Raw genomic sequence first — 21,798 nt, forward strand, 5'->3', positions numbered from 1 at the left:
GTGATGGGTGTCAAAATGTGCTCAAATTGGGCAAGCAAGTTGAGTTGAGGCGCGGCATCTACCATGGGCGAGATTGTAACACAGTGGTTAGCACTGTTGCTTCACAGCACAAGGGTCCTGGGCTCGATTCCCGGCTTGGGTCACTGTCTGTGCTGAGTCTGCACATTCTCCCCGTGTCTGCATGGGTTTCCTCCGGGTGGTCCGGTTTCCTCCCACACATCCCGAAAAGGTGAACTGGACATTCTGAATTCTCCCTCCGTGTACCCGAACAGGCATCGGAATGTGGCGACTCGGGGATTTTCACAGTAACTTCATTGCCAGTGTTGATGTAAGCCTACACTTGACAATAATAAAGATTATTATTATCTGAGATTTTCCACACCTGTCCAATCACGCAAAAACATTTCACCGTATTCCCCAGCAGATATTTCTTTGGTGGCCTCTTCCGAGTCGCCCACACTACGACGCCTATTCGGTTACACTGAGGGAGAATTCAGAATGTCCAATTCACCTAACAAGCTCGTCTTTTGGGACTTGTGGGAAGAAACCGGAGCACCCAGAGGAAACCCATGCAGACTCGGGGAGAACGTGAAGACTCCGCACAGACATGACTCAAGCCGGGAATCGAACCCAGGTCCCTGGCACTGTGAAGCAACAGGGCTAACCACTGTGCTACCGTGCTGGCCCAAATGAACAGGCAGAAATAGAAATGCCTTAGCCGCGAGTAAGTATGACTGCGATAGAATGGAAAGAGGGGTTAAATATAGAACAGTACAGCACAGAACAGGCCCTTCGGCACTCAATGTTGTGCCGAGCTTTGTCCAAAATCAAAATCAAGCTATCCCACTCCCTGTCATTTTGGTGTGCTGCATGTGGCTGTCCAATAACCGCTTGAAAGTTCCTAAAGTGTCCAACTCCACTATCACAGCAGGCAGTCCATTCCACACTCTAACCACTCTCTGCGTAAAGCACCTACCTCGGACATCCCTCCTATATCTCCCACCCCGAACCTTATAGTTATGCCCCCTTGTAACAGCTACATCCACCCGAGGAAATAGTCTCTGAACGTCCACTCTATCCCCTCACCATCTTATAAACCTCTATTAAGTCGCCTATCATCCTCCTTCGCTCCAATGAGAAAAGCCCTAGCTCCCTCAACATTTCCTCATAAGACCTACCCTCCAAACCATGCAGCATCCTGGTAAATCTCCTTTCCACCCTTTCCAATGCTTCCACATCCTTCCTATAATGAAGTGACCAGAACTGCACACAATACTCCAAATGTGGTCTCACCAGGGTCATGTATAGTTGCAGCATAACCCCACGGCTCTTAAACTCAAGCCCCCTGTTAATAAACGCTAACACACTATAGGCCTTCTTCACGGCTCGATCCACTTGAGTGGCAACCTTCAGAGATCTGTGAACATGAACCCCAAGATCTCTCTGTTCCTCCACATTCCTCAGAACCCTGCTGTTGACCCTGTAATCCGCATTCAAATTTGTCCTACAAATGAATCACCTTGCACTTATCAGGGTTAAACTCCATCTGCTATTTCATGCTCTGCATCCTATCAATGTCTCTTTGCAGCCTACAACAGCCCTCCACCTCATCTACTACTCCACCAATCTTGGTGTCATCAACAAATTTACTGACCCACCCTTCAGCCCCCTCCTCCAAGTCATTGATAAAAATCACAAACAGCAGAGGACCCAGCACTGATCCCTGTGGTACACCGTTGGTAACTGGTCTCCAGTCTGAAAATTTTCCATCCACCACCACCCCTTTGTCTTCTATGTGATAGCCAGTTACTTATCCAATTGGCCAAACTTCCCTCTATCCCACACCTCCTTACTTTCATCATGAGCCGACCATAGGGAACCTTATCAAACGCCTTACTGAAATCCATGTATACGACATCAAATGCTCAACCTTCATCTGCACACTTAGTTACCTCCTCAAGGAATTCAATCAAATTTGTGAGGCAAGACTTACCCTTCCCGAATCCGTATTGACTATCCCGGATTAAGCTGCATCTTTCCAAATGGTCATTAATCCTACCCCTCAGGACCCTTTCCATTAACTTACCGATCACCGAAGTAAGACTAACCGGCCTATAATTACTAGGGTCATTCCTATTCCCTTTCTTGAACAGAGGAACAACATTCGCCACTCTCCAGTCCTCTGGCACTATCTCCGTGGACAGTAAGGCCCCAAAGATCAAAGCCAAAGGCTCTGCAATCTCATCCCTTGCCTCCCAAAGAATCCTAGGATATATCACATCTGGCCCAGGGGACTTGTCGACCCTCAGGTTTTTCAAAATTGCTAATACATCTTCACTCAGAACATCTACCTCTTCCAGCCTACCCACCTGTATCACACTCTCACCCTCAAAAACATAGCCCCTCTCCTCGGTGAACACTGAAGAAAAGTATTCATTCAACTCCTCTCCTATCTCTTCTGACTCCATGCACAAGTTCCCACCACTGTCCTTGACCGGCCCTAACCTCACCCTGGTCATTCTTTTATTTCTCACATAAGAGTAAAAAGCCTTGGGGTTTTCCTTGATCCGACCCACCAAGGACTTCTCATGCCCCCTCCTAGCTCCGTGTAGCCCAGTGGACCTGGTTGGGCCAGGTGTACGCACAATGTTAACATAGAATCGACATGGAGATGATGTTTCCACTTGTAAGAAAAACTAGAACCAGAGGACACCATCTCAGACTAAAGGGATAATCCTTTAGAACAGAGATTAGGAGGAATTTCTTCAACCAGAAGATGGTGAATCTGTGGAACTCTTTGACGCAGAGGGCTGTGGAGGCCAATTAACTGGGTGTCTTTAAGACAGGGATAGATAGGTTCTTGATTAATAAGGGGATCAGGGGTTACGGGGAGAAAGCAGGAGAATGGGGATGAGAAAATATCAGCCATGATTGAATGGCGGAGCAGACTCGATGGGCCAAGTGGCCTAATACTGCTCCTTTGTCTTGTGGTCTTATGGAGCTGGCACACTTCTTGGTGCGTGTATTACTCATTGGGCATTCTCTTTTTACTGGATTCGATACATGAAAGGTAAAGTGCCAAAGCCTTGGAATATCTCAGGAAATTCCTTCAGTATGGAATCTACTGATACATTTTGTCTGTTCACAGCACAGTCTGCACTGTAAACTCGCTTAACTAGCTCAAGTGCTTCACATGCTTCCACTCCCAGTAGAGATTCACGTTCAGCCTCTACAATGGAAAATTTAACTGTGTGAATCTTGTTCTTGACATTTACTTTGAGCTCGTATACTCCTAGCATAGTAATTTCCATTGTAGTCTTTCAGTAGTACTGCTTTATTTAACACTTGAAGTTTAATTCTCAGCTCATTTAAATCTGACAAATTGATAAGGTTGGCCATCGCTTCCTTGTCGAGTTTGATGTTAATTAATGTTTCATTAATCATCAATGGAACTGTCCATTTGTCTTTTGGAGTATTTGCATTTACTTCATTGTTGCTGAAAATCGCCATTAAAACGTTGTCTTTTAGCATAACTTGACTATCCTTGTCCTCGCTAGAGATCATGTCAACAAAGAACGTGTCTCCGAGGCACACTTCATCAACCATGTTGATTGATTTTATTTGTTCCGCTTTTTTACTGCTAAAGCATTGCTTCGCAAAATGATTTTTGCCTTTACATTTGGAGCGTATCTTTCCAAATGCTGGACATTGTCGTGGCAAATGTCTATTGCCTCATCGCTTACATGAAATGGAGGTTTTGGTCGGTCGCTTAAAATGGCCACAGGTGCTGGGACCACGTTTTGAACTTGGGTGTGTCACAACACTAATGGCGTCAGCTGCCTCTCCTATCTTCATGAAAAATGTTTGAGATTCAAACTGCTAATCTGTTGTGCAGCTAGCTTGCTGGCATGACAAATTTTTATAGCATCATCAAGCTGAAGTTCTCGCTTACTTTGTCATTAAAAATCCTGAACGCGATTTGATCGCGCACCATCGCGCTTGTAGGGTAGCAAAATACATGACTGAGCCTTCAAATGCAAATTTGTCAGAAAACTATCAACCAATTTGCCTGCCTTCTGGGTGAGCGGGCAAAATATGTAGTGTTTGAATGTCTCATTTGGTTTGGAGAGCAATGCTGTTCAAATTGCTTTACAACGTCCTCAAAGTTCTTGCTATCTGTCTCACTATCGAAAACGAACATGTTAAATATTTCTATCGTTTGTAGACCTGCTACAGTGAGCAGCAATGCTATGCACCTCTCATCAGGCTGTGCCTGTAGACCAAGAGCTGCAACATAGAGTGTGAATTGCCAGTGACTCAAAGCTGGTGTGGTGCCTTCAGACCTTCCGTCCTGGACTTTGAAGTTGAGCAGTATGTTGAGTACGAGTTGCCAGTAGTTCTCAAGGTGAGTAGAAGATTTTTCTTTTTTCCTCTTTCTTCTACGGAGTTATCTTTAGTTCGGATTTTCAAAGAATCCTGTTTTCTTAGTAGATCTTCAGGCCTGTTACCATGTTATGTTCTGGTGCTTGGCCAGAAGGAATGATGTACAGTAGACCATCTAGTTCTTGACCAGTAAAATGTGTGGTTAAGATAACTAGGAGAAATATATTACAAACTACTAATACTGACAAATTATTCTCGAGCTTCTGCAACTATGACTATCCACTAACACGACGATTTCCCAACTCCTGGAGGTACAGAGTCATGCGGTACATTTACACTGCCATCTGCTGGTCGGAGATCATTTACATCATTATATATATGTGATTGCCTATGCATATCATCACAGCGATGTCCCCGGCTGACCACTACCCCCCGCCCCCCCCAAATTGCAAATCAGCCCTCTACACCTGCATCGCAAACCAGCTCCCCCCCACCCCCCAGGAATTTCTGGATCCCCCCCAGATCGTGGCCTGACCCCCCCCCCCCCCCCGATACCCTTAACTAGGAAGACCCACCCCCAGAAACCCCCTATATCGGAAGAAGCCACCCCAAAAGACCCCCTAAATAGGGAGACCCCCCCACGGATCCCCCAGAAATGAGATCCCTGAGAGGAAGCACCCAAAGAAAAGAGAAACCTATCAGGAAGCCCCTCCAGAGAGAAGAGGCCGCTGTCTGGAAGCTACAGAGCAGTCTAGCCAAAAGCAGTGAAAAAAATATTGTTGTAACACAGACCTGGGCATATACCTGCTGGCTCAGTCAGAGGAAGCACATGTGTCCATCCCTGGAAAGAGAAAGCTGTGATCTGTGTTTAAACCCGTCAGATCCTTGAGCTGCAAACCACTCACTCATTTCCATCACTGGCCTCTGATTAACAGCGTCCACACACACAGCTGCAGCCTTGCTTCATTCATCTTCCTTAATGCTTGAGTAACTCGGAAGTGTTCTGACCACAATGTTTTCAAACATCAACCATTTCAAAGAGAGTTAAGTGCATTCCAATCACCCCGCCTTCATGTTTGAGTGCTTTTGAAGGGCTCAGCTGAAAATCGACAGCACTTAACACTTGAGGGGATTAAACAAAGGCCACTGTTTTCTCTTTCCAGGAATATGTTGTCCGGCCTGCTAAGTGGATGCAAATGGGCCATTAAGACCATTTGCATCTACTTGCAACCTCTCGCTGGGGCACGTGCGCGAACCTCAATCCCGCCTCCAGTAAGGAGCTGAAACGTCAGAAGTGAATCGGTGCTCCACAATGATCCCAATTTTTTCCCGACTCTTGATTCACCGCCACATCGGGAACTCCGCTCCCAGTGGTGGATGACAGAGAATTTTGCATGTGTTAAAAGATTCTTAGTTAGGAGGCAAGTATATTTTGGGAGCTAGGGGTGCAATTAGCCATCGGAAAAGGCTTGAGCTAATGCAATTTTGTTTCGATTACCAGGGGATTCCCATGGGAGTTAAATGGTTTTCAGCTTGGTGCGACAATGTCATTGCTGGGTGAAGCTAAGGCAGCAGGCATTTCAGTTCTCTTCTGGGTGAAGCTGGGACCACAACTCAAATCTTGCTCTCTGCAGTTTTATTAAGAACAAAGAACAAAGAACAAAGAAAAGCACAGCACAGGAACAGTACCTTCGGCCCTCCAAGCCTGCGCCGACCATGCTGCCCGTCTAAACTAAAATCTTCTATACTTCTGGGGTCCGCATCCCTCTATTCCCATCCTATTCATGTATTTCTCAAGATGCCCCTTAAACGTCACTATCGTCTCTGCTTCCACCACCTCCTCCAGCAGAGAGTTCCAGGCAGACACTACCCTCTGTGTAAAAGACTTGCCTCATACATCTCCTCTAAACCTTGTCCCTCGCACCTTAAACCTATGCCCCTAGAAATTGGCCCCTTTACCCTGGGAAAAGTCTCTGACTATCCATCCTGTCTATGCCCCTCATAATTTTGTAGACCTCAATCAGGTCACCCCTCAACCTCCTTCATTCCAGTGAGAACAAACCGAGTTTATTCAACCGCTCCTCATAGCTAATACCCTCCATACCAGGCAGCATCCTGGTAAATCTCTTCTGCACCCTCTCTAAAGCCTCCACATCCTTCTGGTAGTGTGGCGACCAGAATTGAACACTATACTCCACGTGTGGCCTAACTAAGGTTCTATACAGCTGCAACATGCCTTGTCAATTTTTATACTCAATGCCCCGGCCCCCCCGGCCAATGAAGGCAAGCATGCCGCAGGTCTTCTTTTTTTTTAGTAAATTTAGACTACCTAATTATTTTTTTTCCAATTAAGAGGCAATTTAGTGTGGCCAATCCACCTAACCTGCACACCTTTGGGTTGTGGGGGGTGAAACCCACGCAGACATGGGGAGAATGTGCAAACTCCACACGGACAGTGACCCAGGGCCGGGATTCGAACCCGGGTCCTCAGCGCTGCAGTCCCAGTGCTATCCACTGCGCCACATGCTGCCTTGCCTACCTTCTCCACCTGTGTTGTCCCTTTCAGACCTGTCGACTTGTACACCTAGATCTCTCTGATTGTCAATACTCTTAAGAGTTCTACCATTCATTGTATATTCCCCACCTGTATTAGACCTTCCAAAATGCATTACCTCACATTTGTCCGTATTAAATTCCATCTTCCATCTCTCCGCCCAAATCTCCAGGCGATCTAAATCCTGCTGTATCCTCTGACAGTCCTCATCGCTATCCGCAATTCCACCAACCTTTGTGTCGTCTGCAAACTTACTAATCAGACCAGTTACATGTTCCTCCAAATCATTTATATATACTACGAACAGCAAAGGTCCCAGCACTAATCCCTGCGGAACACCACTAGTCACAGCCCTCCAATCAGAAAAGCACCCTGCGTCGATCCAGATCTGCTATCTAAAACTGTCGCCTATTTTCTAGGATTTGTATCCCTCTGCTCCCTGTACATTCATGTATCTGTCTAGATACATCTTAAATGACGCTATCGTGCCCGCCTTTACCACCTCCGCCGGCAATGCGTTCCAGGCACCCACCACCCTCTGCGTAAAGGAATTTCCACGCATAACCCCCTTAAACTTTTCCCTTCTCACTTTGAACTCGTGACCACTAGTAATTGGGTCCCCCACTCTGGGAAAAAGCTTCTTGCTATCCACCTTGTCCATACTTTATAGACCTGGTCTCATGATTTTATAGACCTCAATGAGGTCCCCCCTCAACCTCTGTCTTTCTAATGAAAATAATCCTAATCTACTCAACCTCTCTTCATAGCTAGCACCCTCCATACCAGGCAGCATCCTGGTGAACCTCCTCTGCACCTTCTCCAAAGCATCCACATCGTTTTGGTAATGTGGCGACCAGAACTGTACGCAGTATTCCAAATGTGGCCGAACTAAAGTCTTATACAACTGTAACATGACCTGCCAACTCTTGTACTCAATACCCCTTCCGATGAAGGAAAGCATGCTGTATGCCTTCTTGACCACTCTATCGACCTGCGCAGCCACTTTCAGGGTACAATGGACCTGAACACCGAGATCTCTCTGTACATCAATTTTCCCCAGGGCTTTTTCATTTACCATATAGTTCGCTCTTGAATTGGATCTTCTAAAATGCATCACCTCGTATTTGCTCGGATTGAACTCCATCTGCCATTTCTCAGTCCAACTCTCCAATCTATCTATATTCTGCTGTATTCTCTGACAGTCCCCTTCACTATCTGCTACTCCACCAATCTTAGTGTCATCTGCAAACTCGCTAATCAGGCCACCTATACCTTCCTCCAGATCATTTATGTACATCACAAACAACAGTGGTCCCAGCACGGATCCCTGTGGAACACCACTGGTCACAGTTCTCCATTTCGAGAAACTCCCTTCCACTACTACTCTCTATCTCCTGTTGGCCAGCCAGTTCTTTATCCATCTAGCTACTTTCCATTGCTACTCTCTGCCTTCTATGACCTAGCCAGTTCCGCATCCACCTTGCCAACACACCCCTGATCCCGCGTGACTTCACCTTTTGTATCAGTCTGCCATGACGGACCTTGTCAAAGGCCTTACTGAAGTCCATATAGACAACATCCACTGCCCTACCTGCATCAATCATTTTTGTGACCTACTTGAAAAACTCTATCAAGTTAGTGAGACACGACCTCCCCTTCGCAAAACCGTGCTGTCTCTCGCTAGTACATCCACTTTCTTCCAAATGGGAGTAGATCCTGTCTCGAAGAATTCTCTCCAGTATTTCCCTACCACTGACATAAGACTCATTGGCCTGCAGTTCCCTGGATTATCCTTGCTACCCTTCTTAAACAAAGGAACAACATTGGCTATCCTCCAGTCATCCGGGAGATCACCTGAAGACAGTGAGGAACCAAAGATTTCTGTCAAGGCCTCAGCAATTTCCTCTCTTGCCTCCTTCAGTATTCTGGGGTAGATCATATCAGGCCTGGGGACTTATCTACCTTAATATTTTTCAAGACGGCCAATACCTCGTCTTTTTGAATCTCAATGTGCCCCAGGCTATCTACACACGCTTCTCCAGACTCACCATCCACCAATTCCTTCTCTTTGATGAATACTGATGCAATGTAGTCATTTAGCACCTCGCCCATTTCCTCTGGCTCCACACACAGATTCCCTCCCCTGTCCTTCAGTGGGCCAACCCTTGCCCTGGCTACCCTCTTGCTTTTTATGTACGTGTAAAAAGCCTTGGGATTTTCCTTAACCCTATTTGCCAATGACTTTTCGTGACCCCTTTAAGCCCTCCTGATTCCTTGCTTAAGTTCCTTCCTAGTTTCCTTATATTCCACACAGGCTTCGTCTGTTCCCAGCTGTCTAGCCGTGACAAATGCCTCCTTTTTCTTTTTGACGATGCCTACAATATCTCTCGTTTTCCAAGGTTCCCGAAATTTGCAGTATTAATCCTTGTTACCCACAGGAACCTGCCGGTCCTGAAATCCTTTCAACTGACATTTGAAAGCCTCCCACATGTCAGATGTTGATTTACCCTCAAACATCCACCCCAATGTAGGTTCTTCAGTTCCCGCCTAATACTGTTATAATTAGCCTTCCCCCAATTTAGCACATTCACCCCAGGACCACGCTTATCCTTGTCCACCAGCACTTTATAACTTACTGAATTGTGGTCACTGTTCCCGAAATGCTCCCCTACTGAAACTTCTACCACCTGGCCGGGCTCATTCCCCAATACCAGGTCCAGTACAGCCCCTTCCCTCGTTGGACTATCTATATATTGTTTTAAGAAGCCCTCCTGGATGCTTCTTACAAACTCTGCGCCATCCAAGCCCCCAGCACTAAGTGAGTCCCAGTCAATATTGGGGAAGTAAAAGTCTCCCATCACAACAACCCTGTTGCTTTTACTCCTTTCCAAAATCTGTTTACCTGTCTGCTCCTCTATCTCCCGCTGGCTGTTGGGTGGCCTGTAGTAAACCCCCAACATTGTGATTGCATCCTTCTTATTCCTGATCTCTACCCATATAGCCTCGCTGCCCTCTGAGGTGTCCTCCCGCAGTACAGCTGTGATATTCTCCCTAACGAGTAACACAATTCCTCCACCCCTTTTACGTCCCCCTTTATCCTGCCTGAAACATCTAAATCCTGGAACGTTTAGCTGCCAATCCTGTCCTTCCCTCAACCAGGTCTCTGTAATGGCAACAACATCATAGTTCCAAGTACTTATCCAAGCTCTAAGTTCATCTGCCTTGCCTGTTATACTTCTTGCATTAAAACATATGCACCTCAGGCCACCAGTCCCTCTGTTTTCAGCAACATCTCCCTGTCTGCTCTTCCTCAGAGCCATACTGGCCCTATTCCCTCGTTCTCCCTCAATTTTTTCACCTTCTGACCTACTGCTCCGGACCCACCCCCCTGCCATACTAGTTTAAACCCTCCCGTGTGACACCAGCAAACCTCGCGGCCAGGATATTTATGTCTCTCCAGTTTAGATGCAACCCGTCCTTCTTATACAGGTCACACCTGCCCCGGAAGACCTCCCAGTGGTCCAGAAAAATGAAACTCTCCCTCTTACATCAGCTGTTTTGCCACGTGTTTAGCTGCTCTATCTTCCTATTTCTAGCCTCACTAGCACATGGCACAGGGATTAATCCTGAGATTACAACCCTAGAGATCCTGTCTTTTAATTTTCTGCCTAGCTCCCTGAACTGCAGGACCTCATCCCCATCCTGCCTCGGTCATTAGTACCAATATGTACCACGACCTCTGCCTGTTTGCCCTCCCCCTTCAGGATGCCTGTCAACCTTTCGATGACATCCTGGACCCTGGCACCAGGGAGGCAACATACCATCCTGGAGTCTCTTTCACATCCACAGAAGCGCCTTTCTGTGCCCCTGACTATAGAGTCCCCTATGACAATTGCTCTTCTGCGCTTTGACCCTCCCTGCTGAATATCAGAGCCAGCCGTGGTGCCACTGCTCTGGCTGCTGCTGTTTTCCTCTGATATGCTATTTCCCCCGACAGTATCCAAAGCGGTATACCTGTTTGAGAGGGGGATTACCACAGGGGATTCCTGCACTGACTGCCTGCCCCTTCTGGTGGTCACCCATCTCTCTGCCTGCACTTTGGGTGTGACCACATCTCTATAACTCTTAGCTATGACGCTTTCTGCCACCTGCATGCTCCTAAGTGCATCCAATTGCTGCTCCAACCGAACTGTGAGGAGCTGCCATTGGTTATACTTGCTGCAGCTGCTGGAAGCGTCACAGATCTGCCACATCTCACAGTTGGAGCACTGCACCCCGCTGAGTGACATTTAAGCACTAGTTAATTAATTTGAAATACATACTTGAATTATTGTTAGATTGAATTGCAGTTAACTATATGGCCCTGACGCTAGATTTTTACTGTAAAATTAAATGCTAAATACCGATCTCTGCCCTCAGGGTTAGTTACTCCACTATCAAGGGGCGGGATTCTCCAACACCCCCGCCGGAGAATCGACGGGGGCTGGCGTGAATCCCGCCCTCACCGGTTGCCGAATTCTCCGGCACCGGATATTCGGCGGGGCGGGAATCGCGCCGCGCCGGTTGGCGCCCCCCCCCCCCAGCGATTCTCCGGCCCGCAATGGGCCGAAGTCCCGCCGCTGTCAACCCATGACAGCCGGCGTGGATTGAACCACCTTTGGGACGGCGGGACAAGGCGGCACGGGCGGGCTCCAGGGTCCTGGGGGGGCGCGGGGTGATCTGGCCCCAGAGGGTGCCCCCACGGTGGCCTGGCCCGCGATTGGGGCCCACCGATCCGCGGGTGGGCCTGTGCCATGGGGGCACTCTTTTCCTTCCGCCTTCGCCATGGTCTCCACCATGGCGGAGGCAGAAGAGACCCCCTCCACTGCGCATGTGCGGGGATGCCGTGAGCGGCCGCTGATGCTCCCGCACATGCGTCGCCCGGCAAAGTCAGATTTGCGCCAGCTGGCGGGGCACCAAAGGCCTTTCCCGCCAGCTGGTGGGGCGGAAATCAGTCCGGCTCGGGCCTAGCCCCTCAAGGTTAGGGCTCGGCCGCTCAAGAATGGGAGAATTCCGCACCTTCGGGGCGGCACGATGCCAGACTGATTCGCGCCCTTTTTGGTGCCGGTCGGACAATCCCGCCCAAGTTAATCAATTAGATTTGTTTTGCAATTTTTTTTTTTTCAAATTTAACAGATACCTAACCAACCAACCAGGTCACAGCTTTACTGTGATGTCATTTCAATTTCCAGCCGCCCCCCCCCCCCCACACACACAATTTGAAAAGGTAATAAAATCACTTACCTTCCCGGGATTCTCTCTGGATCTCTCCCTGCAAATTAACAGTTACAAGCCAGAAGAAAGAAAACAAAATAATAGGGAAAAAGCACCTCCTCCCACTCTGCACCGAATTACCTCACTGCACCAAATTACCAAGTTGCAATCCCCCACTCTGGCTGTCTCTCACTGATATGTCTGTACTTTGGTTAATATATTTTAAATGTCGCCGCAGTTTATATATCACTCGACAGATGTTGAAACTGAGCTTTTTGCATTAAGTAAATTCTCTTTATTCAGTTTTTTTAAGATATCTCTTGGTCAGTATTTTTTACTTGCAACACAGTCTTTTTGAAGTTTGTTTTGTCCAAGCAAATACAGAGCACTGAGTTGAATTCAATACAAATTACAGCTCTAAATGGTTCTTCTAACGGAATACAGAAAATTTAAAGTAAACAAAATGGCGGTTCAATGCGATAGCACAGAAAAGATAGTTTCAGAAGTTCAAGTAGTTGTGAGATACCCTCAATTACGACTCAACAGAGAAGACTGATAATTCAAAGGCTTTAATTACCAGAGAACCAGACAGCTGCCGAGAAGTGTGCTCACTGCACGCTGCCCACTGAACGTAACCTTATATACAGTTCCCTGGGTGCGGAGCCGGAGGTGGAGTCCCCCCAGGGTTCCTAACCCAGTCTTAAATGGCCTACGCATTGAAGGTACATGTGTATACAGATATAATTCATCACATTCACCCCCTGTTTAAAAAAACACAAAGTCCGTCGGGGGTGAATGGAATCACATGTTCAGTCTTTTGGGTGGTCTGATTGTCCGTGTCGACCTTCTCAGCTCCGGTGGTGGTGCGGTGGGTACGGTCGTCCTCGGTGGTATATCCGGGAGCACGGTTGTCTGAGCCTTTGCCCCCGTTGGAGAAGGGGGGGTGTCCGGGGTGACTAGGGTGATTGGTGACGGCGCCGGCTGGGGGGAGGGGGGCGCTATGGGGGGGGCGCTGTCAGAGTCGACAGCCGGTGTGGGGAAAGGAGCGTCGGTAGAAGGGGTGGCGTCGGTGGGCGAGCCAGGGTGTGCCAGGTCTCGCAGGGAAACGGTGTCCTGCCTGCCATCGGGGTGCTCGACTGAGGCGTATTGAGGGTTTGAGTGCAGTAGATGGACCCTCTCGACCAGCGGATCTGTCTTATGGCTCCTCACGTGCCTCCGGAGTAGAACTGGTCCCGGAGACGTCAGCCAACATGGGAGCGAGACCCCAGAGGTGGACTTCCTGTGGAAGACAAGCAAACGGTTGTGAGGGTTCTCGTTCGTGGTCGTACAGAGGAGCGACCTAATGGAGTGTAGGGCATCGGGCAGGACCTCCTGCCAGCGGGCGGTTGGGAGACCTCTTGACCATAGGGCTAGAAGGACAGCCTTCCAAACTGTCGCGTTCTCCCTCTCCACCTGCCCGTTTCCCCGCGGGTTATAGCTGGTCATTCTGCTCGAGGCGATGCCCTTGTTGAGCAGATATCGACGCAGCTCATCGCTCATGAACGATGTACCCCGGTCGCTGTGGATATAAGTGGGAAAACCAAACAGCGTCAAGGTGCTGTGCAGTGCCTTGATTACGGAGGCTGAGGTCATATCGGGGCAGGGGACAGTGAAGGGGAAGTGGGAGAATTCATCGATGACAGTGTGGAAATAAATGTCGCGGTTGGTGGACGGGAGGGGCCGTTTGAAGTCCACGCTTAGTCGCTCAAAGGGCCCAGAGGCCTTTACCAGGCGGGCCCTGTCTGGTCTGTAGAAGTGCGGTTTGCACTCTGTGCAGATCTGGCAAACCTTGGTCATGGCCTTGACCTCCTCGGTGGAGTAAGGTAGGTTGCGGGACTTGATGAAATGGGCAAGCCGGGTGACCCCAGGGTGGCAGAGGTCATCGTGGATGGCTCTCAGGTGGTCTTTTTGTGCGTTGGCGCACGTGCCGCGGGACAGAGCATCTGGGGACTCGTTAAGCTTCGTTAAGCTTCGTCGGATTTTATGTAATATCGTACGTGTAGGTGGAGATTTCGATCCTCCACCTCAGAATTTTATCATTCTTTATTTTGCCCCATTGTGCGTTATCAAACATAAAGGTGACCGACCGTTGGTCGGTGATGAGGGCGAACCTCCTACCGGCTAGGTAGTGCCTCCAGTGCTGCACGGCCTCCACTATGGCTTGTGCCTCCTTCTCGACTGCAGAGTGTCGAATTTCCGAGGCGGTGAGGGTTCGGGAGAAGAACGCTACTGGTCTGCCGACTGGTTGAGGGTAGCAGCCAGGGCGACGTCTGATGCGTCGCTTTCTACCTGGAAGGGAATGGTTTCGTCCACCGCGTGCATAGCGGCCTTGATGATATTGGCCTTGGGAGAATGAAGGCCGACTTCAGGGGAAAGACCGTGGTCTTAATGAGTGGTCGGGCTTTGTCCGCATATCTGGGGACCCACTGGGCATAATAGGAAAAGAGCCCCAGGCACCATTTGAGTGCCTTGAGGCTACGGGGGAGGGGAAGTTCCTTAAGGGGGCGCATGCGGTCAGGGTCTGGGCCTCGGACCCTGTTTTGCACAACGTAACCGAGGATGGCTAGCCGGGTTGTGTGGAACACGCATTTCTCTTTATTGTATGTCAGATTGAGGGCCCGGGCGGTCTGGAGGAACTCCCTCAGGTTTTCGTCATGGTCCTGCTGGTTATGGCCGCAGATGGTGATGTTGTCCAAGTATGGGTACGTAGCCCGTAAGCCGTACTGGTCCACCATTTGATCCATCGCCCTTTGGAAAACGGAGACTCCGTTTGTGACGCCAAAAGGGACCCTGAGGAAGTGGAAGAGTCGACCAGCTGCTTCGAAGGCTGTATAGGGGCGGTCCTCTGGGCGGATAGGGAGTTGATGATAGGCAGATTTTAGGTCGACCGTGGAGAATACTCGATACTGGGCGATTTGGTTCACCATTTCTGCTATGCGGGGAAGTGGGTACGCATCGAGTTGCGTCAAGCGGTTTTGTGTTCTGGCTATAGTCCACCACCATACGTTGTTTTTCTCCGGAGCAGACTACCAGTACTTGTGCCCTCCAAGGGCTGTTGCTAGCCTCTATGACCCCTTCTTTTAGAAGCCGCTGAATCTCTGACTTGATGAAAGTCATGTCTTGGGCACTGTACCGCCGACTCCTGGTGGCGACGGGCTTACAGTCGGGAGTGAGGTTCGCGAAGAGAGGAGGTGGTGCAACTTTGAGTGTCGCCAGGTGTGGGCGTGGGCAGGGGAACGCCGAACTTCAGAGTCAGGCTTCGGTGGCTGCACTGAAAGTCCAAACTGAGCAGCAGGGGGGCGCAGAGGTGAGGGAGGACATAAAGTTTAAAACGGGCGTATTTGGCGCCTTGAATAGCGGGGTTCGCGACACAATACCCCGTGATTTGGACAGAATGAGGCCCAGATGCGAGGGCAATAGTTTGGGACGCGGGATAGGTGCGTAGGGAGCAGCGTCTTACCGTGTCCGGATGGATAAAACTCACCGTGCTCCCGGAGTCAAAAAGGCAAGTGGTGTCGCGGCCGTTGATTTGAACCTGCATCATTGAGTTTCGCAGGTGCTTCGGCCGAGATTGATCGAGCGTGATCGCTCCTAGTTGTGGGCAGTCAGAGTCCTCCGTTGAATCGGACTTGCAAACTGGCCGCCGCCGTCGGTCACACGTGTTGGGTTTTGAAGATGGCCGCTGCCAAGATGGCCGCCCACGTGACTCGCACGAGGCCGATGACGCGTCAGAAGTAGGCGTGCCCGGCCACCGCACGGCCGCGTTGCGGGGCCTGTGGTCCCAGGAGTTCAATTTCTGGGCCCGATGAGGCTTTTGTTTCTGGCCATTGGGCCATTGGGCCCAACCAGGCAAAGTGCCCCTTCTTTCCGCACTCGTTGCAGATAGCGGAGTGGGCTGGGCAACGCTGGCGTGAGTGCTGGCCTTGTCCACAGAAATAGCATTAGGGGCCCCCGCTGTGAGCGGGTCGCCGCACGGCGCAGGCCTGTCGCGTGGCTGAGTCTGGAGGGGATCGCGAGGGATTCGCAAGGTCCGCGGGGTACGTGCGTAGATTATGGTCGGCCGCTTCCAGCAAAGAGGTGAGCGTTACCGTGCCTTGGAGGTCCTTAGCTCCGTCTTCTAGAAGCCGCTGCCGGATGTATGTGGATCGGATACCGGACACGAAAGCATCACGAATATGTAAGTTCATGTGGACTTCTGCCATCACCTCTTCATGATCGCCGTTCCTCGCGAGCGCGGTGAGTCTCTCCAAGTGTTCATCTAGCGTTTTCTCGGAGTGCTGACGGCATGTCGAGAGCAAATGTCTGGCGTGTACCTCGTTTATAGGCTTTACGAAGCGCTTCTGTAGGATTTCAACTGCCGTCTCGTACGTCGTAGCTTTCTCGATCACGGAGGATAGTCGGTGGCCCACCCGGGCATGTAGTAAGCTCAGCTTGCGAGGTCCGTCAACTTTAGTCTCTGAGGAATTCAGATAGGCCTCAAAACACCGGAGCCAGCATTTAAACATTTCAGTGGCCTCCGGCGACCGAGCGTCCAAATTGAGCTTCTCCGGCTTTAGGACACTGTCCATCTTGATGTATTCTGGTAATTAATTTGAGATACCCTCAATTCAGGAGAGAAGATTGTTAATTCAAAGGCTTTAATTACCAGAGAACCAGACAGCTGCTGAGAAGTGTGCTCACTGCACGCTGCCCACTGTACGTAACCTTATATACAGTTCCCTAGGGGCGGGGCCGGAGGCGGAGTCCCCCAGGGTTCCAAACCCGGACTTAAAGGGGCCTACGCATTAAAGGTACATGTGTATACAGATATCATTCGTCACAAGTTGATTCCGGAATGGATTGTTCAAACCGGCAGATATTTTTAAAAGATTATTGCTGTCACTAATGTCTCGCCCCTTTCTGGCTGTGATTGGGTTGAAGTTCTTTCAGAGTTAATTCAATTCGATATGTATTTGTCCATCAAATTTTGAATATGGGGTGATTTGAAATATGTCTTTCTCATGGACCTTATCGGTTGCCATGAAAACAGTTTCTGGGAACACAGCCCAGAAACTTTAACCTTGGTCTGTCTAGGTTAATTATCTTGATTATTCTCATGGGAAACAGCGCATCTCACTGTCTGGTTTGAAATGTGGGTATTTTAACAATATATTTCAAGAAGCCATTTTAAATCTTGGGCCATTTATTCCTTTAATTTGTTATGTACTAAAAGGTGGATTCTTTACTAAAAAGGTAGATTCTATCACTCACTCTTGATGTCTCGACTTCATCCTGCGCAAGCTTACTGAGGACGATTCTCCGATTCGCGGACGAAGTGCCTGCGCCGTCGTGAACGTCGTAGCGTTTCATGACGGCGAGAACGGGCCCCCGCTGCGACCAATTCACTGGCTGAGTAGGGGCCAGCAGCGGCGCTGTGAAGAACGTGGTGGGCGGAGCGCAGGAGCGGCGGCGCCATCGCGTGGCGCCACGATGACGCCGCGCTACGTATAAGGAAGTGCGCGGGGTGCATAGACACACCGGGGCTGGCATGGGAAGAGCCCCGCCGCGCCGCACCCCGCTTCCGGGACAGCGACCTTGTTGTAGTCTGTGTAGAGGTATTATGGTTTTCTGTAATGCTGGTACACCATTGGTAGATATTGCATGTTTCCTATTGGTCAAGCTGTATGGTAGCTCCGCCCTGAAAGGCGGGGTATAAGAGCCCGTGCCGCCCCAGCAGCCATCATTCTGTACCTGAGCTGCTGGGGGCAACATCTAGCTTATTCAGTTGGACTACAACCTCGCTTTAGTGGTCATAGATCGTGCATCAATTTAATAAGCTAGATGTTTCCCCCAGCAGCTCAGGTACAAAAAAGGATGGAGCTCCGAATCAAGCTGGAGTGTCTGCAACTCAGCCCCCATGCAGCGAACTCAGCGGCAATCTTCAAGCACTGGCTGGCGTGTTTTAAAGGATACCTCGGAACAGCCGAAAACACACCCACGGGAGAACAGAAAATGCAAGTCCTGCACTTGAGGGTGAGCCCGGAAATTTACACCCTCATCGAGGACGCAGACGACTTCGATGCAGCAATAAAGATGCTAAAAGGACATTATATTCGCCCGGTAAACCAGGTCTATGCCCGACATCTGCTAGCAACGAGGCAACAAATCCCTGGGGAATCGCCAGAAGAATTCTACTGTGCGCTCCTGGTGTTGGGGAGAAACTGCAGCTGCCCACAGGTTTCGGCGAGCAACCACACAGAACTCTTGATCCGGGACGCTTTCGTGGCAGGTATGCTGTCCTCCCAAATCCGCCAGAGATTGCTGGAAAAAGACACCCTAGGCCTCAAGGAGGCATGGGAACTTACAGGTTCCCTGGATGTGGCCTCCAGAAACGACCGCGCTTATGTCGCTGACCGCGCGGCAGCCCCCTAGGCAGCGTGGAACCCCTCCGCAGCCGACCCCGAGACATTCCCCCATCCCCCCACAAACTTGTGCTGCAAGGTGGCCTGGCAACTCCGGGGGCCCCACTGCTACTTTTGCGGGCAGGCCAAGCACCCCCGGCAGCGCTGCCCGGCCCACGCATCCACCTGCAAGGGATAGGGTAAAAAGGGCCACTTCGTGGTGGTATGCCAGGCCCGTGCGGTCGCCGCGATCTCCGGCGGCGAATGCGGACCGCCACCACAAACCTCTCCACGGTCCCCATGCGGCCAGCCGGGCGCCGCCAACTTCCGACTCCAGGGCCATAGGCGCTGCCATCTTGTCCCACGGACGCCACGTTCGGTGGATGGGCGCCGCCATTTTGTGCACCCCCAGCCATGTGCGACCAATGGGAGCCGCCATCTTGGATGGACTCCCAGGACCCCAGCTCGGCTGACCGCACACCGGCCGAAGAGAACACTCAACTGCTGCGACTAGCCTCAGTGACCCTGGACCAGTCCTGGCCTCGAACACACTCTCAACTGCTACAACAACAGTACTAATCAACGGGCACGAGACATCCTGCTTAATCGACTCTGGAGAGCTTAATACACCCCGACACGATAAGGCGCTGTTCTCTCAGCAAGAGAACCTGAGAACATCTAAGACACTCAGAAGGTAAGAAGGTAAGTAAGTGATTTTTACTTATTTTTACTTTTATACCTTTTTTCAAATTGTGTGTGTCGGGGGGAAACTGAAGTGACATCACAGAAAAGCTGTGGCCAAAGTGGCTGGTTGGGATTCTACACTAAATTTAAAAAAAATTTGAGTATTTGGTAACTAATTAAACATAAGAACTTAATTATAATTTAGAGGGATATCTAAGCCAGAGATCGGAGAGTACTATAGTTAGCTATCGCATTTCTATTAGAAATCTAGTGCTAGGAACCAGATAGTTGACAGTAACTTTGAAATTTAAAAAAAAATATTTTAAAAAAAGACAAATTTTAATTTTAATTTTAATTAATTGACGCAATGTCAGTTAGAGGGGTGCTGTGCTCTGACTGTGAGATGTGGCAGGTCCGGGAGGCTTCCAGCGTCCCGGATGGCTTCATCTGCAGAAAGTGCACCCAACTGGAGCTCCTCACAGACCGCATGGTTCGGTTGGAGCAGCAATTGGATGCACTTAGGAGCATGCAGGTGGCGGAAAGCGTCATAGATCGCAGTTATGTAAATGTGGTCACACCCAAGGTGCAGGCAGAGAAATGGGTGACCACCAGAAAGGGCAGGCAGTCAGTGCAGGAATCCCCTGTGGTTGTCCCCCTCTCGAACAGATATACCCCTTTGGATACTGTCGGGGGGGATAGCCTATCAGGGGAAAACAGCAGCAGCCAGAGCAGTGGCACCACGGCTGGCTCTGATGTTCAGAAGGGAGGGTCAAAGCGCAGAAGAGTAATAGTAATAGGGGACTCTATAGTCAGGGGCACAGATAGGCGCTTCTGTGGACGTGAAAGAGACTCCAGGATGGTATGTTGCATCCCTGGTGCCAGGGTCCAGGATGTCTCCGAACGGGTAGAGGGCATCCTGAAGGGGGAGGGCAAACAGGCAGAGGTCGTTGTACATATTGGTACTAACGACATAGGCAGGAAGGGGCATGAGGTCCTGCAGCAGGTGTTCAGGGAGCTAGGCAGAAAGTTAAAAGACAGGACCTCGAGGGTTGTAATCTCGGGATTACTCCCTGTGCCACGTGCCAGTGAGGCTAGAAATAGGAAGATAGAGCAGATAAACACGTGGCTAAACAGCTGGTGTAGGAGGGAGGGTTTCCATTATCTGGACCACTGGGAGCTCTTCCGGGGCAGGTGTGACCTGTATAAGAAGGACGGGTTGCATCTAAACCGGAGAGGCATAAATATCCTGGCCGCGAGGTTTGCTAGTGTCACACGGGAGGGTTTAAACTAGTATGGCAGGGGGGTGGGCATGCGAGCAATAGGTCAGAAGGTGACAGCATTGAGGGAGAACTAGGGAATAGGGACAGTGTGGCTCTGAGGCAGAGCAGACAGGGAGAAGTTGCTGAACACAGCGGGTCTGGTGGCCTGAAGTGCATATGTTTTAATGCAAGGAGCATTACGGGTAAGGCAGATGAACTTAGAGCTTGGATTAGTACTTGGAACTATGATGTTGTTGCCATTACAGAGACCTGGTTGAGGGAAGGGCAGGATTGGCAGCTAAACGTTCCAGGATTTAGATGTTTCAGGCGGGATAGAGGGGGATGTAAAAGGGGAGGCGGAGTTGCGTTACTTGTTCAGGAGAATATCACAGCTGTACTGCGAGAGGACACCTCAGAGGGCAGTGAGGCTATATGGGTAGAGATCAGGAATAAGAAGGGTGCAGTCACAATGTTGGGGGTATACTACAGGCCTCCCAACAGCCAGCGGGAGATAGAGGAGCAGATAGGTAGACAGATTTTGGAAAGAGTAAAAACAACAGGGTTGTGGTGATGGGAGACTTCAACTTCCCCAACACTGACTGGGACTCACTTAGTGCCAGGGGCTTAGACAGGGCGGAGTTTGTAAGGAGCATCCAGGAGGGCTTCTTAAAACAATATGTAGACAGTCCAACTAGGGAAGGGGCGGTACTGGACCTGGTATTGGGGAATGAGCCCGGCCAGGTGGTAGATGTTTCAGTAGGGGAGCATTTCGGTAACAGTGACCACAATTCAGTAAGTTTTAAAGTACTGGTGGACAAGGATAAGAGTGGTCCGAGGATGAATGTGCTAAATTGGGGGAAGGCTAATTATAACAATATTAGGCGGGAACTGAAGAACATAGATTGGGGGCGGATGTTTGAGGGCAAATCAACATCTGACATGTGGGAGGCTTTCAAGTGGCAGTTGAAAGGAATACAGGACCGGCATGTTCCTGTGAGGAAGAAAGATAAATACGGCAATTTTCGGGAACCTTGGATGACGAGTGATATTGTAGGCCTCGTCAAAAAGAAAAAGGAGGCATTTGTCAGGGCTAAAAGGCTGGGAACAGACAAAGCCTGCGTGGAATATAAGGAAAGTAGGAAGGAACTTAAGCAAGGAGTCAGGAGGGCTAGAAGGGGTCACGAAAAGTCATTGGCAAATAGGGTTAAGGAAAATCCCAAGGCTTTTTACACGTACATAAAAAGCA

Source organism: Scyliorhinus torazame, chromosome 6 (genome assembly GCF_047496885.1).
Source record: "Scyliorhinus torazame isolate Kashiwa2021f chromosome 6, sScyTor2.1, whole genome shotgun sequence".
Lineage (NCBI taxonomy): Eukaryota > Metazoa > Chordata > Chondrichthyes > Carcharhiniformes > Scyliorhinidae > Scyliorhinus > Scyliorhinus torazame.